Here is a 20,107-nt window from a genome sequence, read left to right as displayed (position 1 = left end):
TTCTCAAACGCATAAGCGAACGTCACTTTGTACGCAAGTGTGATCGTTCATCTCTCATAAAATCAACGTCTAGAGACACGGAAGATGGTCCATTTATACGTATTTGATTGCCAAGCCGTTTTAAGAGAGGGCCATTTACGTAGAAGCGCGAGACAAGCGCGATCCGACTACCAGGGGCAAGAAACTGGGTCGAGTAATGTCTCCGACGTTCTTTCCTCTTTTCCTCTTCTCCTCCTTTACTTTTTCTTTTCTTCTCTAAAGCGTTCTTGACTGTTCGCGCGCGCACTATGCTCTCTTAGCGTATAATAACCGGACCGTCCTGGGCGCGCGTCCGCGCGCATCCCGAACACGAAAGTTCGCTAATGCAGTCGGAATTTCCAATTCGAGGCAAACTTTTTGCCGCGTCGCTCGTTAAAAAATTCCTCGCCACAAACGTGCGAGCTGAATTTTTCATAAAAATATCTTCGTGAGCCTCCTCCGCTGCCGCGGATCCCCGCGGAGTTCATCGGCGTCGTCGGTCTCGCCTGGGCTCTACCCTCAGCCTGGATTTTACCCACCCTCTTCCGCCTCCGGTCGCCGAAAAATTCCATATAGGAACTTATGGTATCGAGAAAAATCCGCATGGATCCAAATATATTCCGATGGGATTTCTATCCGATTTTATCCGCTCTTATCCAGTTACCTTTCCCTCGATACTATCCAGCTTAATATGAGAACCTTCTCCCAGAGCGTGGCACGCTTCTCTCTCGAAATCAATCGTCTTTCTCCTTCCTTCTCTCTCTCTCTCTCTTTTAAAAATTGCAAATGTATTGTCTTTTTCGTTTATTTGAAAGTAATAGACGCGAAAAAGATTACAAGAATGCTTAATGCGTAACGCTTGTCGTGTGTCTTAATCTATAACTTTTAATTTGTCAATACGTTTGATTTCTATAAGCGATATGTTCTTCTCTGTTAGCTTAACCTATACCCGATTTCCTTTAGGGGAACATGACATCATTTATCATGGTATTCGAGATTAAGAGGCATTCGGAAAGTGTGCGAGGTTCTAAGACTCGAGAGTAAGCGCGCGTCTCGATCTTCAGCCGGCGCCCCTTGATTCGTCAATACCCTCGGCCACCAACGCGCGGCTACGTCCAGAGCTCTTCGTCCGAAGAGGGGCCCGCGAGAAATATCGTCGTTTCCGCGGCTGGTCCGTCATGAATCTAACGGTATAGTTAAGCGCGGCATTTCCACATATTTCCGTATCTTCTTTGTCGTCACGCTCGACACTCGCCACGCGAGCATCGTCCCACCCATCAAGCAGTGGCCCGCGCGCTCATTACCGGATCAATTCGTCGATTCGTGCCTTCACCCGAGAGCCGTTGACGGGCCGAGGTGCCGTTGCATCGGTGTACGGCACTGGGATCCGGAAGGGGATGTTGGCGCGAATGGTGGGGCACGAGCAGCTGGGGCGGCCTGGAGCTCGAGAGTCGCGAGCCCGCGGTACCTACGCCGCGCCGGGTCTGGGTTTGGCCGGGTCGCGACAACGGCGGCGGGTGGCGGCGGCGGTGGTGGAGGTGGATACGGTAGATAGTGGTGGTGACGATGGTAGTGGCGGCGGCGCGGATGCTGCGCAAGCAAGGGTGAGCGAAAACGAGCCAGCCTGGCGCGCCGACGGCGGCCGACTAGCAGCCGAGCAAGCAGAGCGAGGGAGCGCGCGCGAGACCACCGGGCTTGGCGAGCCACCCCCAGTTTTGCCATCAACCCCGTCGCTCGCCCCCCGAGCGCCTACGCCACTCTTTACCCCGCGTCGTCCCCCCTCGTTCACCGCCGCCACCACCTTCTCCGCCTCTGCCTCCTCTTTCCACTGCCGCCGCCGCCGTCGCCGCCGCCGCCGCCGCCGCCGCCGCCGCCGCATCCTATATTCGCTCCTACTCCTTCCCCGACGCGTTTTGGCCGCCCCGTTCGGTCCGTTCTACTACTGCGTTCGTTCCTTCGTTCGTTCCTTCGTACGTACGTTCGTGTATCCCTGGCCGACAGAGCTCGTGCAGAGTGCTCGCTAACGTCGCTCGTCGCGCACGACTTCGTACGGCGAATATACAGCTCGCTGTCGTCGTGCGCGAGGGTAGTCCCTTTCACCCCCCGAAAATCGTAGCCGAAGGAGCGCCTCAAACCGATCTTCGTCAACTCTGCCCTCGCCCTTGGTTCTTTTCCGACAGCTAGCCAACCGGAAAAGCAAGAAAAAAAAAAAGAGGTACCCGGTTTGCCCGAATAATAGCGGCGAGAAGGAAGGGGTAGGTTTTTATTACGCGATACCCGTGTGATATCACGCTCGTTTGCTCGCTCGTATCGTATAATCGTGCGACGTGCACGGCCTTTGCGCGACAAGATACATCGTTACACACACGTCATGTTACGCGTTCGTCACCTGTGAGGAAAGTCGTGTTGTGACACAGCCGCGCTGCTGGATCAGTGCCACGCGAGAAGACGTCGCCAATGACAATGTTCATACAACCGTGGACGACGATGACAACGATGACAATGACGACGACGACAGTGTCCGGCGTGAAAAGCGACGACGGTGACGGGAAGTTGTGTGCGCAGTGATTCGAGGGAAAAAAGAAAAAAAAAAAAAAAAAACTTCTATACGACGACGACTGAAAACTGCGTGCGTGTGAATGCGTGTCTGCGTACGTGCGTGCGTGCGCGCTCATCACAACGAGACACGCGTGTATCGCGTTTCACATACTCGACGACGTGCTGTCCGTCGTTGAGATCTCAACCCTTCTTCTTGGTACACCCTAAGTGAGGCGTTCAACGTGGCCGATCCTTGGACATGTAAGTAACGTAACGCTGACACGACGCGGTCAACGGCGGTCAAAGGCGCAGCGACCACCCGTGAGCGCGACCCCCCGTTTTCATCCCCCGTGCGCGCAGCTGGCCGCGCGCGCGAGCGTGCTCGCCTTTGTTTGCCCTTCCGCGTTCTCCCTCAGGGCCGAATACAGAACGACGGATTGTTAGCCGCAGATCGTATATATGCGATCAATTCGGATCCTATTATGGATTCAGGATTTCCGTGCGATAATGGAGCGAGTTGTAGCTATAGATAGAAACTCAGAAACACCGATGAACGCTTTGATATAATTACACTGTCGAAGGGTTGAAGACCTATTAAGATCCATTTACACCATTTCCGGACATCTCTATTCCGTGACGGATATATAATTATCCTTCGATTTCTGCTGTAAATATTGCAAAAAAAGGCAAAGAATTTCAATAGACGTAGGACTCGAAAAATGTATTAATAAATCTAATCGTACCTTTTGTTTCCTACATTTATATATATATATTTATAAATAAATAAATAAATAAATAAATTATATATATATATATATAAGCATGACTCAAAATTTGATTCTTTATAAAAATCTAGTATAATAAAATTGAATTGCTTTTTAGGTATACATGCTACTACACATATGATCAGAATTGTTATTGTAATCTGATGCCAAGTAATCTCTGTCCGTTTATCCACGCGCTGCAAACTGCAAAATTGACAGTTGCAACGACGGTCGATGCAACGTCTTTGTGTCCGGTTCGCGATTTTTCCGAGCCGCGACAGGCAAATCAAATCAAGTTGTGATGTCGCGCTGTGTCGTACACAGTCCGAAAGTCCCGTTCACGCGAACTGGGTGAGGAGGGATCGATTTGTTTGGCGGACGGCGTGTGATACTGACAGAACTCGAGCATGCGAGTAAACACTTGAACGGGGGCTGCGTGTGTCGAAGAATCAGGGGATGGTGGAATCGAGGGGAAACGGGGGTGAGCTGGACGACGACAGAGGAAAAGGGTGACGAGATAGAGCGACCGATAGGACGAACGAGTGATCTACTCCGGGGAAAAAGAATTTGATGTAATCGCCCTGAGCTTTCTTCGAGAGCTCGGCGCGACGGGAGATGGGGTACCGACTCCGATTACGAGAGACGGTCCCTTCGGATCCTCTCGCCGCGGGGGAAAAACGCGCATCTTGTCGCAAAAGATTGAAGGAATCCGAGAAGATTTGTCGGGCATCGCCCATGTAAAAGAGACTTTGATATCGGTATCGTGTTAGTAACTTGTCTGAAAGTGAATCTCTTTTGAAAACTTTCGACAGTGTGTTTCATATTAACCATAATACACGTTGCAAAAGATAACGCATATAACAGAATTTAAAGAAGAGCCTGATCGCAATGTTGAATTTTAACATATTTAAGCGAAAAACACGTTGATACGTTCATAATAACATTTATAATTAAATTCACGTTTTCTTTTTTATTATTCTACGCTTGTGCTTGTTAAATATTTTCAGAATTTATTTTGTCCAATTATTGAAAATAATATAAGCAAGTCTTTGTAAATACAAATATATGCAGGGTCAAAAGAGTTTTGCATTGTTAAAATTTCTGTGAAGTCTATACCAGGTACATTTTAGTTCATTTTATTTTCAAAAAATATATACTCGTAATTTGTTTTGTTTTATACAAGGACCATCTAGTTAGTGTCGACATATACAAAGAGAAACACTGTTACTTTAATAGAAATCCAAATTCCATGATTCTTAACGCAGTAAATGTTCTAAAAGTTCTAAAGCGTGTTTTTAATACAAATCTGTGTACTTTTTGCACGTACAAGAAAATTCTTGAAATATTTAAATCTTTTAATTACTCGATGAATCTTTTAAGCGATTAAAATAACAAATTATGAAACATAAATTACAATTATAATTATTTTTATTTTACTTTACTTATATTAAACACCGATTCGCATGTGTCATACTCGCAATAATAATAGTTTTAACATTCAAATGTGTTTTATAAAATGTAATACATAAATCTAAAGATTAAGTTAAAAGCTATTATAATTTATCTGATTTTCACTGACTGAATGACAGACATCTTTATCAAATCTAGTACGAGGTAATACATCTTTATCATTTTTGCATCCCTGTTGTAATCATGATCAGGAACATGTGGCGTTGGCAGGAAACCAACATTGATTGGTGTAGATTCGGGTAGAATTTGTTCTCGGATATATCTCTCTTAACGCGTAGCCTGTCAATTCTCTGTCAGTTTCTGCTAAGCTGAAGAAGAAACGTACGAATTTACTCGGAGGTTTTTTACGGGATATATTTTCTGTTCTGTCGGACCTACATATATATTTTTCGTTTTTAATTGTATTACATATATCTAATTTTATCAGAGAGATATCAGATAAAAAATTTAATATTTTCAGCCCATAAATATATATTGTTATCATCTATTCTCTCTCTTTCTCTGCAAAATCAATTCTAAAATTGGATTGTACGTTAGAGGCAAAATATTACTGTATTGCAATTATACTTGTATGATATGAATGTAATTCAAATAGATTAATACTATTCACTTTGTGAACTGTTCACTTGCCGCATACATGAGAGATTACTACCTAAGTTACGTGCTCATAATAGTCCGTTTTTGCCTCGAGTGCAACGCAGTGCTTAACTTCCATCACGTGTGCTTACTTTTGCTAAATACATAATCCAATTAGATCAGCCCGTGCGTGATATTGCATTCGCAATTCATTATCATGAAATTAATATTGTATTCTATATTAGTGGCTTCATCTATTACATCTATTAATTCGCATTTATTATCGGACGGATATGAAACAGATAGGCATCAAATTATATCGCAATTAATTATTAATACGGCGCAATCAACTTCATTCTTTTTTATTTTCTTTATATAACCCAGGTTAGTTACCCTTTCTTTCCCAGGTAAGAATTGGAATAAAAATAATCGAATTACCTCTGTATGCACGTCCACAATATTAGTTTGAAGCGTAATTCACTCGGGACCGTCTTCACGAACTTTACTCTCAATCGCGATAATAAACGCGACGTGCGCGGCTCGGTTGCTCAGGGAGCGTTCAACGTGCGCATTTAACTCTGGTTTAGATAGAGAGCACAGTTTCCATTCATCAAACTGCGAATCCGACAAATATGTGTGGTCGTTAGTAAGCACTCCTGGAAAGTGTCGTCTAATACGCTTTTCGGTCGGTCCGGCGAACGAAAGATCGGTACTCACGTTTCCGATTTCACTTCATCCGAACGATCACGCGCATCGTCGATCATCGTCGTTAAAGAGCTAACTTTAAAATCTTCTAAATGACTTTAAATATTTTTGCTAAAACTTTGTCTCTCCTTGAAACTTTTATTTTCTATAGCACTGTTACTTTGCAATTATAGCATTTTGAATAGGTATGGAAAAAAATTCTTTACGATAATTAATATTCTTTTATTTGTGGCAAGAGAGAGAGAGTCTCTGCACGCGAATTAATTTCTTTTGAAATAAAATACAAAATAATAAATTATTTATATGTATAAGTAATTTGCTTGGCATAATTTTACATACACGCGCGACTGCGGTAATATAATCCTACAATTCCATTCGATTGTCTTCGTTTTTCTCGGGATCAACATATCGAATCAAGAAGAATGTATCTCGTATCGCGTACCGTGCATAAGAACGAGATATTCGTGGGATGTGTCTTTCGGGAACAGGATGTACAAGGAAACGAGCGATTCTGGTAACAGTGACGCGAGATCGATCGTCTGCTTCCGAAATGCTTCGGTCTGTGGTCTTCCATATCTAACGCACGTATTTGGCATTCTAAATGGAAGAAATATTTAAAAATTTTGAAATAAAAAATGTGTTAAATGTACACCGATATTCCTATTGTAAAATCATGATGATTAACAAGATAATCATGTATAACACAATTTCAATTTATAAGATCAATTGATTTACAAATATTTTAATTTATTAACGTATTAATGTTTAATAATCTTTTTATTTTTATGTATTGACAAAAATTGCGTTTAACAATATTATCGTATGAATTATTTTGCTTGCAACCGAGACAATTGTAAACAATTTTAAAATCGCGAAATATTCCGTAACATAAAAAAAAAAAAAAAAAAAAAAAAACAAAAACAATTTAATAACATTTTGAAACATGGCATTCACAAAGTGTTAATAAATTATTATATAATATTTTTATGACAAGAGTACGTTAATCTGTTACATCAAAATTCGTTTTCACTGACGTATATATTACGAAACTTTGGACGTAGTCTCATTTATGAGGTTTAGTTCGTATAACAGTTTGTGGATTCATAAACGTTCGGAATGTAAATGCAGTATATTAAATTTTCCATTTGTTTTAAAAGATGATAAATTTGGAGGGTTCACGGTTCACAGTTTAATTTGGCATATTATGGACGTTGTGATATGTCGTGCCGATCTAACTTATGATAAAACCAGATGTTAAACCTGGCAAGTTCTTGCGCGTGAATTCATCTTAATGGGAAACGGCTCGTCGCTCTCGATGCGCGCACAATCGAATAATCTGACGAGCGGAAGGAACGTTACCGACGTTGCTACAAGTTCCTGATCTTATGCTAGTCTGATAGTTAACTTTGACCTGTGGAAGTAACTAGTTAGTGTACAACGTAACACGGGGTGGTTTAACGTTCGTCGATCTTACGCATAGCACCGTCAGGCGATAGTTAGCTACATTGACGTTATAACACAAAGCATTAATGAAGCTGTATTAACGCTGCATATGAAATAGTTGTATTTCGAAAAAATCTCTTTTAAACTCGTAATTAATTTCTACAATTTAACATGTGTGTGTGCAATTGATATAATTAATTAGTAGTATTATAAGCAATTAACACGCATGTAAAATAGACACGTGCAACAATATTGCAGAAAAGCTATTGGTAATAAAAATGAAAATAATATACATAATTTAAAAAAAATGATTATGCTTCAATATATATTTTGTATATAGTATTTTTAATGAAAAAAATATTAAAATGTGTTGTAGAGAATGCAGTTGAATGAATTGAGATGTAAACACATAGACTATGTTTTTTTAATGTTTAAGTAAAAAAGTAAGGATGTAATAATCCTTTATTGATGAATAAAGCAATTAATTTTTTTTATTGCGCTGCTACTTTTGGTTATTATATTACTTATATTCATCAAATCGCTAATAATTTTTGCGCGGAATTTGTGATTTCTGATTATTGATATCGCAATACGTGCTAGTATTTAGGAAGCGGAACTTAAATTGATTTGTCCCATTTCGAGCGCTGCCCAATCAAGGAACTCCACAGCTGAATAGTAGTCGTGCAACTTGCAGAATCGAATGCCCACTCTATATCCATTAACTCACACCGGCGCGCGACGAGAATAATGCAAATTTTGATTCGTCGGAATCCAACGGCACATTTGTAATGTAAATTAATACGGATCGGGAGACGCAAGGCGAACAAAACCGATGACGTTTATCGTATTGTTTCAGCACCTTTTTTTTACGATAATTCGAGAATAGTCATGCGTCAGAGTGCAGTTTATTCGTGCGTTTTTCCTAAAAAGATCGAATTATCTACTGGTGAAAAAAAGAAAATATATGATCGCGTAACTACATAGTGCACACCTAAAATAACGTTTAGTTAACCACACACACACACACACACACACACACACACACACACACACACACACGTACGAGAATTTCCATTAAACACATTTCAAAGAAATACATTTCATTCTATAATGCCGACAATTTAAATAACCATTTTCAAGCTCTATCTTTTTTTTTTTTTTTACTTAAATTTATATCTTCTTCAGTGGCCATTACACACATATAATATCCATGAATTTTCAAAATCAGATAGTATGTATATATATTGAATATAATAATAGTAAAATAGTAAAGTAAAACATTGAATATAAATACGGAAGATGACTGCAAAATATTTTTCTCATATTCTTAATGTGCCTCGCGGCACACTACGCGTAATTTCCATTTACAGAGCGTTTCACATATGGAAGCACTCGACGCTGATTATTTCCATATACAGTGCAGCTTCCTAGGAAAAGATTGAGAATTAATCCCGACGTCACGTTTCGCTAGAGTCGAGCGGCGCGTTTCGAGGCGACATAACGTAAATCGCGCGAGATTTCTCCGAGCGACAGGTTTACGCTAGTTTTGCTGCACTCGGTGCGACGTGGCATCGTCGTCATCGTCGTTTTCAAGCTTTGTTTTTCAAACCCGGGGGCAGTCGGTTTAACGGCAATCCGAGAGTATAAGCCCCGCACGAGGAGAACGATGACGGCGAGATAGGAGAGGAGAGGAGAGGAGAGGAGAGCAGCGGGAATTTGTCAAATCGATTTCTCGTCGCGAAGTTACGCAAATCTCGTGCTATTTCTAAAGGGCAATCCGGCCAATTATACGGAAACGTGCGGGTCGACACTATTCGTCGCTTTGGCTAACGGGCTAATGCAAATTTCGGTTTGTCGAAAGCTGTGAGCAAAGCCGTAATGCAAATCAGTGCAAATTAATGCGAATCGTAGGTGAAACCGACAGGCCGATAAAGTTTTTAAACGCGTCGCCAATAGGGAACGAACGCCCCCGGGTGCCGGGTCCCGGCTCCCGGCTCCCGGATCCCGGATCCCGGGTCGCCGCGTTGCTTTGTATTCTCTTTCGCGTGTGTAACGCCTGACTGAACAACATGGTAATACCACTTATATTGCACGCGATCGTGTACACATTCCTGCAAGTAATTACAAGTACTCCTCGTGTACGCTTCAATTACGAAGGTAACTCAAAAAAGTAAAACACTATAACTTCTTACGTGGAAGAGTTCGCCAAGCTCGACGTTTAAGCGTCTTCACTGCACCCTTGACAGCCATTTTTCGTCCTTATACCAAGTGCCTCGGGAGAAACCGTCTGGATTTTGGGAATGCATTATTTAAGCGACTTTAATGAGGAAACTCCGCCAACCGAAACTTATCGTTTCGTGAAAGATTTTTTTAATCGAAGAAGAATGAAGAAAAAAGATCTTTTTAAAATTTTAACGTATACACGCACCTATACATATACGTGTATACCTTATGTGTTATAAATTAATATTGGACAACATTTGCTCTCTCTTAAATAATTTATTTTTTTACGATAAAAAAGTTTATAAAACAGACGAAAAAGTCAAATCAAAGACATGTGTATGAATAAGAAAAATTTTTGATTAGTTACAATTATTATATATTGCATTTATATATTGTTGTTTTTGTTATAAAAATAAATTTTGTCTATTTTTTTCTGCAAACTCATTTAAGCAATTGGTTTTAAAAGGTTGATATATATATATATATATATATTTTTTTTTTTTTTTAAACAATGTATGAAATTTGTGGTTGATGATGTTTCGTGAAATATATGCATTTATATCGCATTGATGCAAGCAAAAATAACGTATGGTAATTTGATTTTTACACTATGATAATATTTCGGACGTTGGCACAATAGAGAAAGAATTATTTTATTGAATAGTGGTAAATGAATAAAAAAATTGCTTTTTTAAATGGCTAAACTAATTCTGTGAGTGAACTTTGACCGGTAAGATGGCCTCGAACGTATATAAATCTTGAAAAATTGATTCTATGAGCAATGATCTTTAAAAGAGTTGACAAATGTCAAATACAGCGGAGATTACATAAAACACTTATATTATGTTTGCTTTTATATTTTATCATTTAAAATAGACGGAAAGGCAGAGAGGAAGTTTGTCTGTACCTTTTGATTTGCCCATCGCACTTTACGAACGAGAATTTACAAAAATTTGCGCATTCTGTTGATTTTGCAAATGGAACAAGAAGAGGCGCATGATCGAATCTTGAAAAGATTTTCTTTTAAACATTGAAAAAGTATTCACAGTTAAAGGTTCAAAGCGAGAATGGCGGGGTGACGTTTCTTTACGAGCGGTGAATCGTAAAGCGTAACGATTTGATTAGTTTCTTTGGGATTTTACGTGCGGGTGCAACGACATAGCCAAGAGAAGGAGCGAAATATATGTATAGTATCGCGAGCCGAATAATAAATCATTTTAAGTCGTTCATTAGTATCGCGTGATCTTTAATCGCGCAAGGAAAATATTTAATGAATAAATTTAGATTAAAGAGAACTTTGCAATACCATCGCTAATAGCCGTCATCGCTAAAATCGTTAATCAATGTTTATGTCTACGTCGTCACTTTGATTAACCTTTTCAACGTAACCGCATATATTACAGAGAGAGAGAGAGAGAAAGGGGGATTTCTTGGGATTAACTTATACAAACTGACATAATAATAAAACGAACGTACACGATTAATTACCAGGTACATTTCTCTCCAGTATTATGAAATATGCATGCAAGATATATCCCTCGCATTCTTTTCAACAAATCTTAAGTAATGTCAATGATACTTTTTAACCAGTTCTTAATCGTATATAAAACATTTTCTCTTAAAAATAATTTTAAGAATATGACACACTTGTATTTTCTTTTATGTCAACCTTTCGTTCTTATCTAAGGATTGCAGGACGATAAAGTCTCGTGCTTATGCAAACGAACGGATACACATTTGTATACACGTGTTCAGGCCTTGCAAATCCGGGATCGAAGTAAAGCATACTCACGAGGACCACCGGTATGTAAAACCTTCTCGCCTACATTCGCGTAGTCTCGTCGAACCTGTCCGCTACACAAGGGATTCTCCTAGGCGAATGGCAGTCTATTACGGCGCGCGTAATCGACCGCTCGAACGGGTATGATTGTCAGGGCTGACAGCCTGACTCGAATCGAATCATCTCGGGCAGATAAGGCGATTGAGACCGTTTTACACGTCGTTCGCGCGCGAACGAGTTATCTATCGTGTACATGCACACTAGTAACTTGGACGCTGCACTCGGGTTGCACAGCGGTGTTGTATTTCGCATTCATATATATCTTCGTCTTGCGATCCGATATTCGTGATAATGTCGCGTTCCAGTTTCCAACGAACGTAAAACTCAGTTACGACATCTGCTTGGTGTCGTAATTGTTACTATTACCGTAGGTTTATTGATTGTTATCAAAAAAGTCTTCTCTTTTTTAATCTTTGTTTTTTTTTTATGGATAAATTCAAATATAATTTAATAGTATTGTATTATAAATTAATGAAATGACCTATTACACTAGTATTAATCTTTAATTAAATTTCTAATTATCTAATTAATCATATTATTATTGTAAATGATGTAACATGTCATTAAGGAATATCATAGGAAGATCGGGGCAAAAACAAATATATTATCATTATTAACAAAAAATCAATAAAAACATTATTATTAAAATGAAAAATAATTGTTTGACTTTTTTTTTGAATTTTTGAAAAATCGGCAAACATAAAGTATGTCAAGGAGACATCGATCAGTTTTTAGCTCTATAGAGATTTCAAATATCCAGCGATTTTGAGTCTTAACGTAACGCAGCTGTCATCCGCACATTACTCAAAATTTTTTTTAACGAATTTCGTAGCGGTGATTTTTGCGATGACTTTTTCGCGTCCATTGTAAACGAGAGCAATTCGTCCGCGACCGTTCTCTTCAGCCATTCACACGCCGTAGGCGAGAAGGGAGAACGCGTCGCGCGCTCGTCCTTCGTGCAGTGCTATTATGCAAATGAGATTTATCTAAAAATAGGGAAAAACGTATAAAAGGAAGAGAAGGCGATCTCAATTTTACCGGTTTGCCGGTGTCCGCGTGGAAACGAGGTCGACGTAATTTTAGCGGAGCGCTCTCGTGTGTTTTGGGTAAGCGGCCAGCGAGATAAACCGCGTTGTACGCCGCGATGCTAATTAAAAAAACGCCACGGTTATTACGGTCATTGTTGCAGACGGGGTTGCGCTCGCATTTGTACAAGCGATTCGTCGAAAACAATTGACCGAATCGCGATTGACGTTGAAAGACAATTGGGTTACGGGTGAAATATAAATAAAATATTGGCGACCATATACGCACGGAGAGATCCCAATGATGGAACGATTGACAGAATCTGTAAACGCGATAAAAAATAATTCATCGTTTTGATAAATAATTGTCGTCGAAGTTTTCCAGATTTTTGCCCAGAGAAAGAGTGAGAGAGGGGGAGGAAGAGAGAAAGAGAGGAAAAGAGAAACGAGATTTCGCCGTTACGGAACACTGAATTTTTCTACGGTTGAATTATTTGGAATAATCCATGAATTTTGCACACTCTCTTGCGCTCTCGCGGTTTTATCGCGATAACGAAGTCTTCGTAGAATTTCGTGCAGAATTTGAATCACCAATTACCATAATGCTGCAGATAGGACGACGTCAGTCTATCGACGATCAGTCAGTCAGAACAGATTTTAAATATACGTTAGTGATAATGCGTTCACGCAGCAACTTTTCCGATATAAAAAAGAGATAACATGATTCCATTTTGTCTTTTCGTCATTAATGGATAATGATAATAAATATTAGATGATATTAGCCATACAAGAAACAATGAGTTATACATTTCTTGCGAATATACATATATTCAATCTATATAGGTTGAAAATAATGCTTTAGAGGAAAGTGTAAATAAAGAGATATATTTGTGTAAAAATTATACAATTAAACATGCAATAAAAAAAAACAAAGTTAATTCATAAATTAAAAAAAAAAAAAATATATATATATATATGGAAAATGTTAAAAATTATGGAAATGAAAAATTTTTTTGAATATTTTCTTAGTACAGAGCTCTTTCAACAATATACATATAACACAAATTCAACCAAATCTCCAACTTGTCCCGAATTTGGAGCCGGGAAATATGATCACCCTTTGTACAGTGCAAGTACATAAATAGCGCTCAAGCAGCCTAACTTATCTTCGCAAGACGCTCTGTTTGAATTAGATTCAGACCTGTTCGTCTGTAGTCGTCGCTTTTCCTTCTCCTCCTGCTTCTCCTCCTCCTTCTCAAAGACACCGGCAGCTACTTTAGCGACAACTAATGCCAGTTCGACAGTTGGAGATGGATGGGGATGTAAAAGTATCGTCGGTCCACGTTTCGGAAAAAGAATAATTTTGCACGCGCGCGAGAAACGGTGATAAATCATTGCGTCGCTCGATCTTCGCGGAGGTAGGGAATACGGGAAGCCGCACCACCATCGACGGTTCTCGTCCTGCGAATTTTTCGCACAGGTGAACACAGACACCCGGCCAGATCCTTTCCCGCCCGTCATTGTAATTAGATATCCGAGCACGATGAATAACGATACTGAAATATCCATATTTTCTCTGACGCTCTCCATCGCTTCTTTCCTCTCGCGTTCTTTCCTTTTTATTCTTCATTCGTCTCTTTTTTTTCCTTTTTTTTTTTTTGCGCGCCACTTTCCTGCCGTTTCCCGGCTCCCGATACGCTCGGTAAACCGAGATACAAAGTCCACTCACGTTTCCCGGCAAAACCGGGAGAGGCGCCGAGGAGAGGCGGGACTCCTCGAAAGGAACCCGAGAAAGTATCCCGTATTAAATTACAGACGAGAGGCGTAAATCTTTACGGAGTGAAAACTCCGACTCTCGCGTCGAAGTTTTAGTTTTTTAACTTCGGCGAGCCGGCCTTGTATAATGAACCGCCGGGCATCGGCGCAAAGATATATTGTATCCCGAGCGTACCGGGACGCGTCCGGATTTAAAAGGCCAGAGGACTTTTCGCTAGAAAGACTGCTTTTGCGCGCGCGAGACGCGTTTTTCCGCCTCGTGTACATGTAGAGGTGTACGAGATATGTATATCTCCTTCTTATCTTCTCTTCTTCCATGTTTCGAAACAAGATGAACGATATGAGCCAACCATAAGCTTGCATCGCTATAGATCTGCGATTTTCAGAGAGAAACAGTATGAGATATATCAAGATCTTTTCTTCTCATTTAACGCGTAATTGAATTATTCAGAGTTACATTTCACTTTTCTTTTACCTTATAAAAATATTTCTCTTTTACTTATATTTACTAAAGGGAAAGCAAAGTTGACAATTAAATTATCCATTTTAGAGATTTTATTCAAAAAAATGTCAAAAATCAGTTTCATTTTACATGATTTTTTTTTTTTTTTTTTTTTTATGTAGGTAAACATTGAATGTTATTAATTTTTAGGAATAATAGAGTAAAATACTAGAAGAATGTAATTTTTGAAAGGTGTCTTTAGAATTATATCCGTTTCTAAAGTTTAATCATATTTTATATATATAATTATATTATAATTTTTATATTTCATAATTCAGTTATTTATTTGTACACATTCAAAAGTTAGATAATGAGTTCAAGACACTTAGTGGAAATGTAAGTTACCAGCAAATATTCTTCTCATTTATTACATTGGTTCTTACATTTCAAAATGGCTGTGCTGTAGGTATCGAGAATTCTCAAGTCTTACACGCAGTTCGTAAAGTTCTCGCAGTTTCTCTATACGAAATATAAATCATTAGCACCTCGAAAAACGGTCCTTTCAGCAAAATAATACGAGCTCAAGTACACAGTTAGCAGATACTCGCGCGTTTTTCTCGTCGATATTCACGGAAGTGGGTAAATCAAGCCGGCATCGGAAAATCCGCTTTGAGTCTTCTTAATAAAATCGCAATCCCAGGAACGGTTTTCTGTCATTAATCTTTTTATCCGATCTTACCTCGCCAAAGCGTTTATTTCCTGTTCATCGCTGAGTTGCGTATTCATCGTCACAGAAGCTCTCAACAGTATTAGGATCTCAAAAAGCTCTCTAGTTACAACGTTCGATTATTAATTTCTTTTTCATTCATCGAGATTCTCGTATTTTCTTATATCTCTTTTTTCATTAGTAGTTCAATCCTCCCCTCCCCTTTATTTTCCTCTCATTTTTTTCCCTTGTCTTTCTATCTTTCTTTTGTTTCTACGTATCCCATAAAGCGATTTGCCGCTCATCTTTATTCATCGTGCACCAGCGGGTTAGTATACATTGTATATTACTGGGACGCGCTATTAATTCTCGTTTGACACTTCAAGACCGATGGGGTAGACACGTCTTGAGAGTTTTTACGGGATTTCCATGATCGATTACCCCGTAGATTATGCGATGAACATATGTACTTCGCGAGCGTGTCGTAATGTTTTGCCTTACGTAACTAAATAAAGAGTCGAAGCCGCTTTACGAGCAGGCTTTCTTTGTTCACGATGAAAGCCAGGATACTACGTGATGTATCAATGCGAATCTATCATACAAGAAAAGATCCGCTTGTTTTATTTGAATAACTAAAAACGTCGTTTAGCTCGAAAATAGACAATTTAATAATTAATCGCCTTAATTAAGTTTTGTTACTTGTTATCAGAGCAGCTGTCTATTAAAATAAACAATTTATCCGCAAAAATACAACTTTTTTTTTTTTAAGTTAACATGTATATTGTTAACTAGATACACACGAGCACATAAATTATGCTTTTTTTTACGAGAATTTTGTCCTTTGAGGTCTTTAAGAATACACTAACAATAAGGTAAAGTTACTCCCTGATATAATTGGCATTAAAATACACGACAGTTGAAATGCTTTTAATAGCTTAAACAACATCAAGAAAGAAAGAAGATAGTAAACCACAAAGGCTGAGAGTTACTTTGAAATTAAACTAAACATAGATCTTATGTTATGCTTATTATGTTCATTACCTGGAGCTGATACATCACAATCCCTTGAACTGTAATCCCTGTTATAAATTCACATAAAATATTATCTTGCAGCAATATGATTATATAAATTTAGAAAAAATAGTAACAAGTTTTGAAATAAGCGTGGAATTTTCAATTGTTCCGAGAGATGCCGGGCAAGATGAGCGTGAAACTTTGCACTAAAATTCTCTGAGGGAGAGCTTAATTTAGAACTTAATATTTAATAACTCTATTAAGATCGTTATGAGAGAGGTGTATGCGTCTATTTATCAACATTTAATCAACGAGCTCGAAAATGCAATTAATTATCATACACCATGCGCTAAATCTGCACGTAAGATCGCTAATGTACATCAAAATAAGTGCACGACTTATTACTGCTATATTAACCCGCTTGCCTCCTCTCTCGTGAAGAATTTTATGCTATTTACGTAACTTTGCGATATATCTACGGAGTCTAAATTTTTCTCCACGGGGGTGCATCGTAACGCTTGCAATTTCTGCATATCCTTGAGGCATTTACGAGGCAGCTGGTACGTAAGCAAATCACCAGATAGCTGGTACGTGCATGTGCATACATGTGCAGGCCGGACAGTTGAAATGCGTTTTCTCGAGGGTGTTACCGGGTAAAACACATGTACTACGTACAGCGGCGGGAAATTATTACAATTACAATTTCGAATGGAGTCACGGATGGAATTAGAACGTAAAAGCAAAACGAAAAGCGGCCCGGGGCCGTATATCAGGTCGCAGTTCACTAATCTGCTAATCCAATTCCGTGGCTCTCGCAAGCGGCGGATCTCTCCCAGTACTGGAAATTACCCAATTATGTCTGTCGGCCTTTTGAGTAACGACACACCATGTTTGGTAGCTATTGGGTAAATAAGAAGTAGTCACCGCAGTAATTATGTCAGAGAGTTTCGGCAGCGTCGGGCGGACCTGCCAGATTTTAGCATCAACCAGTCGAGAGTTTACTTTGCTTTCCGATTGTATAATACATATTTTACGGGACACGTTAAACATTCATTTCGCGATTCATACTTGGGGCTTCTTCGCTAATTACGCATTATTATCGACATTTCTAAAAATAAATTATTTGCGTGCTAAATAATATATACGAGGTTAATAAATTTTATGGAAAATTACATGTACGTCGTAATTATTTATGAGTTGCTAGTAAAGGAGGAAAACGGATCATTTAATTTAATTAAGTTGCATGGTGCATTACTTGAAACGAATTCTCTCTCTCTTTCTCTCTCTCTCTCTCTCTCTCCCCCTCTCTCTCTCTCCCCTCTCTCTCTCTCTCTCTTTGCCTGTTGCGTAGATCGTTAAGATTCAATGGTAACGAGAATGTGCGGGAAGTTTTCAGAAAGTTTAGGGACGTGTAACATATTAACTCATAAAAAGAGTACTGTAATACAAGCTAAATAATTAAAATGATATTCTGTAGCTTCTTATTCTTTAAAAGAAAACTGTATACAGCGTAAAAAAGTATCTGTATATGCGGATTTTAACTTAAATATACAAATATCCATGCGACAGAAAAATATAAAAATCGAAAAATAGCACGTGCTTATATTTACAATATTTTTATGTTTTCATATAATTTATTGAAACAATTTTTAATAAAGTTGTACATGTATTTTGAAAAATATAAATAAAAATTGTGAAAATTTGTAAAAGCGCAATGAAATTCTTCAAAATATAAAAGTTACGTTTTTAAAGTATCTCTGCTTGTGTAGATATGTAAACACTTTATCTAGCTTGATAATCTTTCTACAAACAAATTTTTTTATTAAAGCTTTAATTTTTTCAATTTACAAATAATTTTCTTAAATCTCTTAGTAACTTTATGTTACTGATGTTAGAATGAATGCCAACATTAATATCATATTATATTGACCTCAACTTTTCTGTAATTTTATGTGAACGTGACAATTATAGCAAACGCTAAGGAAGAAAAGATGTTAAATATTCATAAATTTAACGTTTATTGAGTTTATATAGTGCATACAGCTATTTGCATAATAGTCTTCGACTGTTGCGTAACTTTAATGAAACAATTTGCCATGATGTTGCACGCAACAGACGACTAAAAAACAAAGTGATAAATGAAATGTGAAATAAACTTCGAAGCGAATCAAGTTGACGGGTTCTTTTTACCGACGAAGCGTTCGTGACGGACAAATACCGGCTTTAGTTCCTTGCTAGGACAAAGTTGATCGAATAAAGTTACGTCGCTTACTCAACGGTGAACTTGTCAATCGATAGCGATTTACGCGGCGCAGTTGATAGCCAAGCGACGACACAAATCTCTCTGCTCGTTGATACGGATCCGTTGTTCGAAATGTTCGAACGTAGCTGTTGTGACATTTTTACAGTACGTTTGGGAACCGGAAAATCATTACGATTGGCAAACAAACAGAATCATACAAATTATGTCAGCGACGCTGGCTGGAACGAATGAGGCGCGAAATAAAATCCAAGCCGCTCCGCTAATCTGTCGATTTAATGACGTTACTCGTGTATATAGATGGGGCATACACATGGGAGGAAACGTGTGACAGGTGCATTAAATTGTGGAATTAATTCGTCCAGGAATCGGGCCGTTGATTAAACGTGACCGTGCGCGTCGTCGTGTTCAACGAAGAAGGGAAAAAGCGGAATATATGTATATAAAATGTCCGCCGGAGGCTAATCTCGATTATTCGAGTGACTTGTGTTTTAACTACACGCGATTTTTAATTCCATTTCAGAATGGCGATGCGAATGACGTTTCGACAAATATATTTATGCGAGCAAGTTATAACTTTATGATTTTTTTGTTTTGTTTTGTTGATCAATGCGTTAGTTCAAATTCAATTTCTTTGACCGTCAACATGTTAATTTTTAAGATGGATGCATTATTGTGAAAACGCTGTGTAAAGAAATATGTATAAATCAATAACGAAATAATGGAAGTAAAATATTAAAAATATAATAGTATAAAATTGCTCGACAAAATTAATTTAACATGTGTTTTCAAAAATTTTTATTATAGAATTGTGAAAATTAATCCTCACAGATCATTTGGTATAAAAAATTCTAGTATTTAAATATTACATTTTTTCATTTATACCTGACATCAATTATACATCTTATACATATTTTATATGCACCTGTTATATATTAATTATAAACTTGTTATTGTAATATTAAAACACTAGACACTATCAATCTTCTATAAATTATTGATTATAAAATACTTTTGCCCTCTCTTTAATAATAGCTTATTATTAATAGCTTAAAAATCGTTGAGAAAAAGATATGACAATTTTAATCGGTAATGTAGCTCATTTACTAAATAATATTTTATAAATATCGTTCTTGTGCGTGAATATGCAATGATTAGTATAACAGTTTTATGCTTTTACATTTACTCCGCTTTCCAAACGTGATTGCCTTTCTGCTGACAATTAAAAATTCACTACAAGCGCATTCATGATCGCGAGTTTACTCAGTTGCGAAATAATTAAAAAATGTATCGGAGATTTAAAAAGA

General features: G+C 38.4%; 1 protein-coding gene across 5 annotated transcripts in view; it reads left to right on the top strand.

The window, feature by feature from the left end:
• The window catches only part of LOC140668084 (uncharacterized), a 75,992-nt gene that overhangs the window by 20,762 nt on the left and 35,123 nt on the right, over positions 1-20,107 (top strand). The window contains exon 1 of one of the 5 annotated variants that reach the window (XM_072896672.1): positions 1,577-2,817. The exons of the other annotated variants lie outside the window; for them this stretch is intronic. The gene's annotated coding sequence lies outside the window, so the exon portion shown is untranslated. Of the gene's footprint in view, positions 1-1,576; positions 2,818-20,107 lie in introns of those variants that run through there. 5 annotated transcript variants of the gene reach the window in all.

The sequence above is a fragment of the Anoplolepis gracilipes genome, chromosome 7, assembly GCF_047496725.1.
Source record: "Anoplolepis gracilipes chromosome 7, ASM4749672v1, whole genome shotgun sequence".
NCBI classification, from domain to species: Eukaryota; Metazoa; Arthropoda; class Insecta; order Hymenoptera; family Formicidae; genus Anoplolepis; species Anoplolepis gracilipes.
This window is presented reverse-complemented; position numbering and strand designations above follow the sequence as displayed.